Consider the following 13,807-nt stretch of genomic DNA (forward strand, 5'->3'; position numbering starts at 1 on the left):
TTTCTGTGTTGAAGTAGTGACGTAGCAGTTTTCTTTGATGATGTAGTGATGTGGCAGTTTTTTCTGTGTTGAAGTAGTGACGTAGCAGTTTTCTGTGTTGAAGTAGTGACATAGCAGTTTTCTGTGATACAGTAGTTTTCCAAGATGAGCGGGGATTCTGTAATAGTTGATCAGCTCAGAGATGGTGTAATCACTTCGAAGATTTCAATCTTTGGCAAGGCTCTGTCTATCTTATCTTATATCTTATATTTTTAATGTTTCTCATTTGCTGTAGCAGAAGATTGGTGAATCTTTAGTAAATTGTCTTGTACTATTTCCTGGACATTATGTCACAGGTCAAATGCCATATATGTTTGTATCTTAGTACGTGCCCTTTTTGCAATCCCATGATTCCCTGCTTATTTGGACTTCAGTATGCTGTAGGCTTATTTGCGCTTAGATTGTCGAACATATAAGCTGATGAGGAACAGAGAGAAAAGAGAAAGTTTACACCCAATTTTATTTTCAAACTTGCACGTTTCTGAAATCTACATTCTGTTTACAAATGTCATATTTTAGTAAGTGCCATCTGTACATCACCATCACAAAACAAAACCCTGAATGAAACATTACTACCAATAGACAGTGGACGTTTAAACAACTAGCTATGAGCATACCGCTTTTTTTTTATTTTTCATTTTTTTCTATTTTATGTCGCTTTGTCGTGGATTGGTTGGAACTGACTGGGGTCTGAGAGCCTGGTGTACACTAGCTACCTTTGGCAAGTTACTTACAAACTTAATCACATGTACAGATTTGCATATTACATAGGAGGGAGACATGTGGACTTCAAAAGGCTTTTAACTTCAAAAAGCTACACAATCGTCGTCGACGGCTTACTATCACTGAGATCCCACGGAGAGGTGTGTTGTCTGAGAGCGATATGCAGGGCACAACTGAGTAAATTTCACCCTAATGTTGCAACCGTAAAACAGAGAAGGTGTTTTCTCTCATGCACTAAAATGACAAACAGTGAGATCATTTGCCAAACAAAGTAGTTCCACATCCCTCCCTCTCTTCCCCTTGCACATCCGTTGCCCAAAACACGTGCTTAACAATTTCCTCGCTGTTCGTTTTGATTTTCAGCCCCGGTTTCCATAAACCGGAAATGGCTGCAAACCGAAAGGAGGCAAATCGTGCGTGATTATCCTTCATCTTGATTTTAACTTAGCGTTTCTCATCCGTCTCTGACCCATTTTGTGAATGTTACAGCTGTCAGCTAAACTCCATCACCATGCTTAACTCGAAGGCTCTCACGTGATTGATCCAAGTTTCCAACGCACAGTGGAATCGTTCACGTACTCTGATCATTGTCCATTTCTACCCCACGGCTATCAAGTTTTATTTTCTTGGTAAAATATTTGCTTAAGTATGCGGAATAAAAGTGAAATTGTAAAGTCAGTTGTTCGATCAAAAACATTCCAATCTGTGTTAAACATTTGCATGTTTAACGCATTTTAGTTAAAGGACTTTTAATCACGAAATAAGTCTACGTTGAGATTACGTTCTTATAAAATTTTTATTTATTTTTTTGTTCAGTTTGATTTATTTTTATGCCATACTAACGTAAACTTTACTTATATGACAGCCAGGTTATCATTAGTGGCAGAAAGAAACCCTTAGAAACCACCGGTTTACCACGCGTCGAAGAATTAAGCTGTGAGGATTACTGACCGAGGAACCCCGAGGAAACCATGACTCCTGAATTCATGTCTATCTGTTGAACACATGTCAACATTTTCCTCTGTTATGTATCATCTAATTCGACGAAACCTAATGTACAAGAACAACAGTGTTAAATGATTCAAACAACGAATGTCAGCAAATTCGTAATGTCTTCTGCACATATTACACAACCAGTACCATAGCTAATATTTCAATGGCATCTACGTTCGCCATCTTACTAGATATATGTATGTTTCGTTGAAATAACTTTGACGGTAATTCATTTCTCGTGCAAACAATGCATTGTTTCCTCAAAAGATTGTTAACTAATTACAAATCAGATCATGACACATCATCCCCCCTCATACCAACCACCCTCACTACACCCCCCACCCCCCACACCGCTTCCCCAGATTCCAGCTACCCGTACCTTTAAAAATGATTGTCTATCGTAAGATTGACCGCGCAGCGTGTGTCGCAGAGTTATTCCCATATTGTATCTGGTTATTAGAGGAATGCGGAATCCAGCAGAATTGATGGATGTGACAAATGGGAAAGGAGCCATCTCCCCTCACTTAATTTTTTCTCTTTACATGTGTGTCGGGGGTTCCAGCCAACAGGAGGGCAGGGAGGTGTCGGTAATGGGCCGTCTTCCACTACCCTGATTCTCCTGCTGGTTGGGACAGTTTCCGGGACAGCACTGTTGGTTGTGCTGTTGCTTTTTGAATGTAGGAATGTATGCACCTTCGCTTTTCAAACCGCACGATGCTTTATCTTGTTTTACCTATATTGATGTATTTTTTGATTGGACTCTGAAGTACATCTGAAGTTCCTATATACTTTTTTCTCTGTGAAGGCCTTGGGGAAGAACGGTTTCATTGTAAATTGACCAAGCTACCTTCAATAAATAAAGATATTAAATATTATTATATATAGCCCCCAAACCAACTGCTGGTTTGTTTCCTCTGAGACCTAAACCAACACTATGTATATTTAGGATAAATAGATGGTTCTTTTCAAGCCATTAAATAATGACACGGACATGGATTGGTGATTTTGGGGATTCACTACTATAAGTCACGTTGATGGGCCGATTCCAGAGAATGCATTATACATTTAAATATGTGCCACATTTGTTGGCATACTCAATTCTTTTGCATCATTTATTGTGCATACTTTGATGAGTTATTAGTGATGTTTAACTTTGTGCTGACTTTATCACCCAAATAGGGTGGTGGTCGCCTTTATGGGTGCGAACACCGGAGTTTTCAGAGAAAACCACCGCCCATTGACACGTAACTGACCAACTTTCCCGTATGTGACACACAGATTTTCCTCTGCAGAACCAGCTCAGTGTGAATGTCATATTAGTGGGAGGCTAGAGATTTCTAATCGACTTCATGTAAGAGGATCATGAATACGCTGTCTAAGGCTGATTGTTATCAAGACACCAAACAGTGAAAAAGAAATGTCACAATACCAAAAATATGCTAACTTGTGAAATTTACCCTTTCCAAAAAGCCGATTGTAATTTTCTGGCGTATACTATCGAGGAACTTTAACATGTCATTGGGAACTGGTACCATTGCAGTTAAGGTATATCGTGCATGGCAATGAGATAGCGGATTACATCAGCATTAGCATTAGCACTGAGTTTCTTCGGCACGGACGTCCACATTTTATTGTTTGAAATATATGTCTAATGCATATCTTGTTTTTTTTTTTTTTTGGTTTTTTTCCCGCGAATTGAAGCTAAAAGGTCAGTAAGAACTATCATCACTCCAACTTTCCGGTGAAGATAACCGTCAAAGGCTTGCTATGGTCAGATTTACTGACTAATGATTTGAGGCCTCTGAATAAGACAGGAGTACTGGATTAATGGACATCATACACGTCGGTCAAGTCTATGAATGAAGTAATAGAAATAGCCAGATTCGATGTCATGATTTGAAACATATAATGTGTTAACTCTGAAGAGACCCGAAATAATCAGAACTAAAACTGGGCATTGTTGACAATTATTTGTCTGAAGAAAATACATTAAATCATATATATGCAAATTTCCAGGTAGCGTCCTTCTTAAACATGCGTTATCTCAAGTAAGTTGAATTTCTATGTCAAAAACTGTACCTATGCGCATGCGTTACTTCGTCTATTTCATAAGTTAGGTTATATCGGTAGTGATCAAACAATGGCATATTTTGAGAATGAAGAGCAAAACGAAAATCTCTGGTACATACCTCCTCCATTTTTGTAACAAATATAAGGAAATCTCCACACATTTCCTAGATCGACGGCAAATCCAATCACGGACAAGAGGAAGTCTATCTTTTTGCCCCAAGTCTCCCTCTCGGGCTCTACCCTGGGTTTGTCTATGATCTTAGTCCCCCCCGTCCGGCACGGTGCTGTTCTGAGTGGGCATTGTCATCTTGGGAATGGGTCGGGCAGTGGCAGTAATCCACAGAATCTCCACGATTTTCTCAACAAACTTTTTAGGACAGAATGATTTTCTGACGTATGCGGTCAGTCGCCAAGAGAACGAAAGAAGCACGTGCGAGGTTGGCCTTAGCAAAAAACATTTACACAACTAAAAGGTTGGACAACAGTTATAAAAAGTAGCTAATTTCCACGACAGGTGCTGGCAAGACTGAAGGACACTGGGAGTTGTATGTGTACCGAGAACAGTTGCAGTTGTATCCGGTGTCTTCAGTTTGGTCCGCGCTCTGACTTTCACAGGTCGAGGACTGAAGGATTCCACCAGCAGACGATCTGGACTGACCAATGCCCAGGTCAGCTAACAAGACGTCAACCAATCAGAGCTTGGCAGCGACTAGCGGGCTGAGCTAATCAAAGCCACACCAGCAGCGATTGGTTTATACATGCGGCACAGCTGAAGCAGTTTGATTATCGATCTTCAAATCGATAAGTTATGGATGATGCGCAGAGGCGATACCTGCAGCCCCGATTTTACGGTGTTCCACAAACATTGTCCAGTTCCTATGGGAGACTCTCCCACCGTTATGTCATTTATCCAGGGTTCTCTTCTTCCTTCTGATTTAAATCACAAATGTTCTAAAACTTGAACTGATGCAGTCTGCCCCGTTATTGTCAACACCAGCTGTTGGCGTGTTGTAAACCCTTATATTTAAGATATCTTAGATATAAGCAAACATGTCAGCTTTTTAGATGTGACAGTGTCCTCAATGGCTCTGTTGATTAACGCGCTGGCTAGCTACAACTACCAAGTCCCTTGCCAAAGAGAACGTGAGTTCGAATCCAGTTCTTGTTAAATTAGGGATTTGTCAGGTACTTTGCGAAAGTCATTCTGGTTTCATCCCCATATATCTCACCGCAGTCATATAAGTGTTTTTATTTATTTATTTATTCATTTATTTATTTCATTAGTGTTTTACGCCGTACATAAGTGAAAACTTACACCAAAATAAACAAATAAGTATACGTCCAACAGACATTGCATACTACGTGACATTCTGATTTCTGCTGCCAGTATCTATTTAAGCTCCGGTGGCGACTACCTAACCATAATAAAGACCATATTAAGTCCACTAGTTTAACTAGATTTTTATTTCACTCAAGAATTTTTCACTTATTCCATGGCGGCAAGTTGTACGGGTGGCGGGTGCCAGGGGTAAACCACCGACAAACATTTCCTCATGTAACGTACGGACATGCGAACTATGTTGGTGGAAGACAAGCGGTCTCCAGTGAATGGCACCATGCGTAAACGGTCACAGAAGCGATTTCGTACGTTTTCTGAGAGCAAAACCCCAACAAACAAGGACATCGGGTTGTCTACTATATATGAAAACAAAATATGCGTAACATTTAGGCTCGAACCGAGACATTTTTTAGCTGACATGTAAAAAATGATTTAAAAGTTTATTTAAATTTTCAATGAATTCTATACAGGGGTAGTCTCGGTGACATACAAGGGGTGTCTCAGTTGCTGTTATTTAAGCATTTATCTGATCGGTTAGAATAAAACCCTAACTCATTTAAACTGGCATGAGACTGGCTATACGTGTGAATTCATGCTGTTATTCTCCATGCTGTAGTCTATCATTATTGTCGGATTTCGAATTGTAAATTACGCCAAATATGATATTTTACAACATAGCCCATGCATTTTGTTCTAAAATTATATCATATACATTAGTCTGAATAAATATGCTTTTGAAATGGCAAGTTTTTTTATTTTCAGTTCTAGGTTTCAGTAAAATAATAATTCTTGGTTTTTGCTGTTCAATTTAATCTTCCTTTTTTGACCAACTTTATTGTGTTGACGTGTTCTTTTTCATTCCTTTTTTCGGGGGGGGGTGGAGATAGGGGGAGAAGGGGTCATGCGTTACAGTTGCTGCTAATGATTGTGTCAGAAATGAGCCTTGCGTTTATCAAATATGAGTTTCCTGTATTCGGGCAATTGTGGTATCGGTATATGAATGTCAGGTCTGATGCAGCTGTTTTTATTGCGTAGTTACAAAGAGTATTATATACTGTTGACAGAACCAAACGTATGATGTTTTGACCGACTAAGTCTGTCGAGGTTCAGTGACACATCCATTGTATTGACAATGGTAAAAGCAACATTGTGTTTAGCGTATTTAAACTTCGATAGCGACTAGTCGAATGTAACTAGAACAGAATCTGCTTCATGCAAATTAACTGATTGATCAGGTGATGTTTAGCGGACTTTCTGGTTCGTCAGTGAAAGAAATCGGACGTCCCTGATTAAGCCAACAGTTATTTGACAAACATCATGTCTTATAGTCGACGTGATAGCTGGATTCGAACATTCGACCTCATTTGTCAGAAGCCTGACAATGGCAACGAGCCATGACTTTAAGCGCCTGACCCAGCTTGGTTTCAATTTGTACTTTTCAACTAAATTCGAAAGTAGTTTATCCGTTTCGAGTTCTTTGAATGTAGCAAGTCGAACTGCGTTGTGTTAACAGTGAAATATACAACAAAATTTTGCAGCTGATATGATATTTTTTTTAAATTTCAACAAATATTTATTTCATATCCAATGTTATGCGTATTACTACAAATTATTTCACATGTTCATCTTCTTGATGGTCAAGGATGCGCTATTTTCTTGTAATGCATGAGAAATAGGTTAACAGTTTGCCCAGAAAATTACATTGCTAAGGCAGGACTAAAGACTGGCATTTTGAAACTTGGCAAACATATGTATGTATGTAGGCCGTAGACGTACGTGGGAATGTCTGTCAGGAGCCTGCGGATGGTTGTGGGTTCCCCCCAGGTTCTGTCCGGTTTCCTTCCACCATAATGCTTATCCGCCATTGTACAAGTGAAATATTCTTGAGTAAACACCAATCAAATAAATAATAAATAAATGTAGGCGGTAGATTTCACCATCTTTCATGTGAAAAGAAACTACATGTACTCTCATACGAGGTATTCACTGAAGACATCCTATGCTCTTGGGTGTAACTCATATTCAGTACAATCAAAACCATACAAGTTAATGTTATCGCTATACCATATATGTACGATATCTTTCGTATGGGTAAACGTCATATAAATTTGATAACGCCATACACAAACACCCTCCACAAGACTTTTTCTCATGGTCAGTTTGATGACTGAATGAAATTAGGGTACCTGGTTAAAACACCGATCTTTGGCAAGTCACTGACGACATCTCTCACATGTAGCGTACAGCTGTGAACACAATGTAAGTGGAAAACAATTGATCTTCAAAGAACGTTCGCCATATACATAACATCTAAAGTTCTGGGCTGTTCAGTGAATGGCATTCGTGTGATGTAGTTTTGGCTCATATAGGCTTACGTAAAAGTCGTAAAGTACATTATCTGAAGTATACTGAAATTAAGCATACAAGGATATGATATATCTATCATACGCATTGGGCCCTCGCTTGAGGCGCCGTCTTATGAGTATGGCTGGAGAATGACTAGCCCTCGACCAGTGATATCGTGCGTGCAAAACCAGGATTTTTGGCCAAAATTTAAGCACAAATTATTATGCATGGCTCTATAACGAACTGAAATGAAGCATTTTCTTATACAAACATCGTACAATAGTTTTATATAATTTTTAACTTCGGATAGTACTAAACCAAAGAGTATCAGATAATATCAAAGAAATGTTGATTTATCATGATGAGTTTATTTATTTATTTATTTGATTGGTGTTTTACGCCGTACTCAAGAATATTTCACTTATACGACGGCGGTCAGCATTATGGTGGGAGGAAACCGGGCAGAAACCCACGACCATCCGCAGGTTGCTGACAAACCTTCCCACGTAGGGCCGGAGAGGAAGTCAGCATGAGCTGGACTTGAACTCACAGGGACCGCATTGGTGAGAGACTCCTCGGTCATTACGCTGCGCTAGCGCGCTAATCAACTGAGCCACGGAGGCCCCACATGTCATGATGAGACTCTGCATATACGGAATGTGGGAACCAATGCATTATAAATTCCCACAATGCAATGGAGTTCACCATGTATTCTAGCAGATGATCGCTAATGCTGAACAAGGTGACTTTATGTTGTGCGGGTAGAAGGCCTTGAGCGACAATCCACAGCTCTGCGATAGAGCCATTATCATATGGGTTAACACGTTAACTACGAAAAGCCTCAAAGGTCGAACCTATTGACAGCTGATTACAGTAATACTCTATTCGCGCACTGCCCCGCTATTGTAACCGCTTATTTGTATGTTAATTACACTGATTTGCAAATTCCACGATTCCTTACAGCCGTAAATATTTGGGCTCCTGATTTTGCCCTGATCAATAATCCGTTGACATGTCATATCAGCCATACGCTCACAAGCTTCAGAATTAGGGAGCAAATGACAGCAGTAATGAGATAACACAGAGGTTACATGCATGATAAATGCTTTTGCTGTGATCGTCATGTAGAGGACATATCGTATTTACCTTGTCTATTTAGCAACACTTTTGCGCTTGTTTATTTCCTTAGATTTTAAAGTAGTTTTAAGGAAAAGAAATACACAAATATGCAGTATATGTCAGAGGAAACGCGCATAAACATGCAATGTCCAGGAAAATAGTTCGATCTGATTTGTTTTTAGGGCCTGGAAGGGAAACAGGGTCCCATGAGGGCATTTCGGAGGTGGTGAAAATTGTCACCGATTTACCCAAGTAGTTCCAGTTTTACAGTGTATACTGCCGCAGTATATTTTATCATCCCCGCTGGTGTTTCTTCTGTATCAGTATGAAAACCCGCCTAGAGCATCGTTGTTGTGAAACACAATACTTCATAAAACCTTCAGTTGCATACTACTACATATGTACTACTTCAGTTCATAAAATACTGGTCAAATAATATTCTTTTACAATAAAATTTTAGTGTATTCTGTTCGCACTCTTTAGCTGCATAAAACAAAGATCACGTTTAAAGTGGTTGGGCCAGACCATGATTAAAACAAATGTTTGCTGCGGGTAATCGTTAAATTCCAGCCGACTCGGGAAATGTGAAAATTTTCGAGAAATGTGAAAATTTCTTTCTTCGAGAGATATGCATTGCCGAACACGAATCAATGCGCTGCTCTGATTTACCGAAATTGGGTTCAGTATTATATTTATTTATTTATTTATTTGATCGGCGTTTTACGCCGTACTCAAGAATATTTCACTTATACGACGGCGGTCAACGACCATCCGCAGGTTGCTGAGAGACGATCCCACTTGCATTTTTGATAGTCCCCGAAACAATAATTGAGGCATGAAAGAAAAACAGTAACAAGTCTCGGATGCAATGCACATGCGTTTTAACTAGCTCTCCCTTCAACTTAGTAAAAGATAGTTCTGCTTGCTATTCTCCAAAAATGTAATTCTCTGTACTTAATGATGCTTTCAGAACCTCCGTGGCTCAGTCGGTTAGCGCGCTAGCGCAGCGTAATGACCCAGGAGCCTCTCACCAATGCGGTCGCTGTGAGTTCAAGTCCAGCTCATGCTGGCTTCCTCTCCGGCCTTAAATGGGAAGGTCTGCCAGCAACCTGCGGATGGTCGTGGGTTTCCCCCGGGCTCTGCCCGGTTTCCATCCACCATAATGCTGGCCGCCGTCGTATAAGTGAAATATTCTTGAGTGGGACTGGATTTCATATACGTGTGACCCTTTGCCAACTATTCAACTGTTGTCACTGCTTTTGTTTTAGTCTCCATGCTGTAGTCTGTTATAATCTATAAGAATGTAAAATTCACGATTGTTACTAAGTCTACTATACATGTACCTGTGTTGCAGTATTTCACTATTCACCTTTACTTTATAATGTTGTCACATCTGATTATTCGTCTTTATTTTATTATATTGTCATGTTTGATTATTCCTCTTTGCTTTATTGTGTTGCCATATCTGAGTATTCGTATACTCAAGCACTTTAAAATCTTGCCATATCTGAGTATTCTTCTACACATGTAACATATTGTTGCTATACATATTGTCCCTATATTTACATTATTCATCTACACATATACGTTACAATGTTGCCTTATGTAATTATTCCTCTATACATGTACGTTATAATGTTGCTATACCTGATTGTTTGTCTACACATGCACGTTATAATGTTGCCATATCTGATTATTCCTCTCCACATGTGTGTTATAATGTTGCCATATATCTGATTGTTCCTATCCACATGTGTGTTATAATGTTGCCATATATCTGATTGTTCGTCTACACATGTACCTTATAATGTTGCCATATCTGATTGCTCATCTACATTTCCATCTGTCTAGTTTTCTGTCCATAAGAATGTGGCTAAAATAAATCAGACAGCTATGCCTAATAAGGCTGCAAATTCGGCTTAGTCGTCTGTACGCCTGAATGTTCCCATGCGTATCCAATAGTGGCCCAGGATCACAAAGCAATCTCAGACTTAAGTCAAAATTTCAATCAATAAAATTTGGGATGTTCCATTCCGTTTTTTTAGCTGAAATTTGTTTTACAATAACTTACCCAGAATTTACATTCTCAAGCAATATTTTGACCTTGTTACGTAAGAAATAGCAATTTTAAAATGATTTGAAATTTTGGCATAAGTCTAAAATCGCTTCGTGATACTGGAACCTGGTGTAAGGTAAGTGATTTTTTAACGAACTTAAAAAGCGAATATCTATGGCAGATGTAACATTATTGATTGACGAACCAGTGGAGGTAACAAAGTCTCGGGTGACCCCATAGTAACGCAATTGCGCGATCGCTAAATACAGACTCCATTTGTCGTTACACACTTCAACAGCCGAATGATGCTTAGCGCCGTGTTGGCCTCCACTCACCTTATCTATGTACATCATCAAGCGCTGCCATGGTCATGCATACCCAGCCTCATCAAAATCATACGACTTTCGGACCGAATTTCTAATGAGTGAGTAATTAGACAAACCATCTAAATTATTGCATATTTTTAATCGTCCGGCATAAATCTCGCGCTGTCTTCGTCATTATAGCTGATTTGCCTACTAAAGGCATCATTGGTATTGCTGCCAGTTTTTACCTCCCAGTCACACGACTAATGTGTTCTGTAGAAAGACAAGATTGGTCAGCTTATGAGGCGCTCTCCATCCACCAGTCTTATTGCCATTTTCCATTTACCAGTAATCTCTCTATTTAGATGGTAACGTTGATATTCCCGCCAGGCCACTCCGTCCCATGTTGTCCAGGTTAGCCCCGCTGTAAACCCAGGCGCCGTCTCTATATATGCATTTAATACTTCCCCGAGACAGCAGACTTTTTTAGCCGGAAACTGGCCACTAGGTTAATAGATGGGGTCAAAGGTCACATCAACGTTTCAGCTGGACTTCTGAAGTCCTAATGAACAATTCCGTGCATAGCACTGAGTTCGTGTAAGGTTATTTACTGTAGAATATACATTTTGCTGACCTGCTATATGGCCTTACACTATGTTTGTGGTTTCCTATAATTTACACAGTGTGTTGCTGGCCTGCTATATGGTCTCCTATAAGATCTTACACAATGTGTTGCTGGCCTGCTATATGGTCTTACACTATGTTTGTGGTTTCCTATAAAATCCTACACTGTGTGTTGCTGGCCTGCTGAATAGTTTCTTATAAGATGTCACACTGTGTTGCTGACCTGCTATATGGTCTCTCATTATGTTTGTGGTTTATTATAAGATCTTACACTGTGTGTTGCTGGCCTGCTATATGGTCTCCTATAAGATCTTACACTGTGTGTTACTCACCTGCTATATGGTCTCGCATTATGTTTGTGGTTTATTATACGATCTCACACTGTGTGTTGCAGACCTGCTATATAGTGTCACATTATGTTTGTGGCTTCTATAAGATCTTATACTGTGTGTTGCTGGCCTGCTATATGGTCTCACATTATGTTTGTGACTTCTATAAGAGCTCACACTGTGTGTTGCTGACCTGGTATATGGTCTCACATTATGTTTGTGGTTTATTATAAGATCTCACACTGTTTGTTGATGACCTGCTATATGGTCTCCTATAAGATCCTACACTGTGTGTTGCTGGCCTGCTATATGGCATCACATTATGTTTGTGGTTTATTATAAGATCTTACACTGTGCGTTGCTGGCCCGATATATGGTCTCCTGTAAGATCTTACACTGTGTGTTGGTGACGTGCTATATGGTCTCCTTTAAGATTTTACACTGTGTGTTGGTGACCTGCTATATGGTCTCCTATAAGATCTTACACTGTTTGTTCCTGGCCTGCTATATGGTCTCACATTATGTTTGTGGCTTCTATAAGGTCTAGCGCAGCTAGAGGAGTCTCTCAGCAATGCGGTCGCTGTGAGTTCCAGCTCATGCTGGCTTCCTCTCCGGTAATACGTGGGCAGGTCTCTCAGCAACCGGCGGATGGTCGTGGGTTTCCCCCGGGCTGTGCCCGGTTTTCACCCACCATAATGCTCTCCGCCGTTGTATAAGTGAAATATTCTTGAGTACGGCGTAAAACACCAATCAAATTAAAGTCAAATCAAATCTATAAGATCTCACACTGTGTGTTGCTGACCTGCTATATGGCCTCACATTATGTTTGTGGTTTATTATAAGATCTTACACTGTGTGTTGCTGACCTGCTATATGGTCCCACATTATATTTGTGGCTTCTATAAGATCTCACACTGTGTCTTGGTGACCTGCTATATGGTCTCACATTATCTTTGTGGTTTATTATAAGATCTAACACTGTGTGTTGCTGGCCTGCTATATGGTCTCCTATAAGATCCTACACTGTGTGTTGCTGACCTGTTATATAGCCTCACATTATGTTTGTGGTTTATTATAAGATCTTACACGGTGTGTTGCTGGCCTGCTATATGATCTCACATTATGTTTGTGGTTTCTATAAGATCTCACACTGTGTGTTGCTGACCTGGTATATGGTCTCACATTATGTTTGTGGTTTATTATAAGATCTTACACTGTGTGTTAGTGGCCTGATACATGGTCTCCTATAAGAACTTGCACCGTGTGTTGCTGACCAGCTATATGGTCTCCAAAAAGATCTTACATTGTGTGTTGCTGGCCTGCTATATGGTTTCCTATAAGATCTCATACTGTGTGTTGCTGACGTGCTATATGGCCTCACATTATGTTTGTGGTTTATTATAAGATCTTACACTGTGTGTTAGTGACCTGATATATGGTCTCCTATAAGATCTTGCACTGTGTGTTGCTGACCTGCTATATGGTCTCCTATAAGATCCTACACTGTGTGTTGCTGGCCTGCTATATGGTCTTACATTATGTTTGTGGCTTCTATAAGATTTTACACTGTGTGTTAGTGACCTGATATATGGTCTCCTATAAGAGCTTGCACTGTGTGTTGCTGACCTGCTATATGGCCTCACATTATGTTGGTGGTTTATTACAAGATCTTACACTGTGTGTTTGTGACGTGCTATATGGTCTCCTATAAGATTTTACACTGTGTGTTGCTGGCCTACTATATGGTCTCACATTATGTTTGTGGCTTTCTATAAGATCTACCGGTCCGGATAGCACAGTTGATAGGGTTAGATCCAGAATCAATCCTGGGTCGAGTCACATCTAAGACTTTAAAAGAAGAAGT

Source organism: Liolophura sinensis, chromosome 10, assembly GCF_032854445.1.
Source record: "Liolophura sinensis isolate JHLJ2023 chromosome 10, CUHK_Ljap_v2, whole genome shotgun sequence".
Taxonomy (NCBI): Eukaryota; Metazoa; Mollusca; class Polyplacophora; order Chitonida; family Chitonidae; genus Liolophura; species Liolophura sinensis.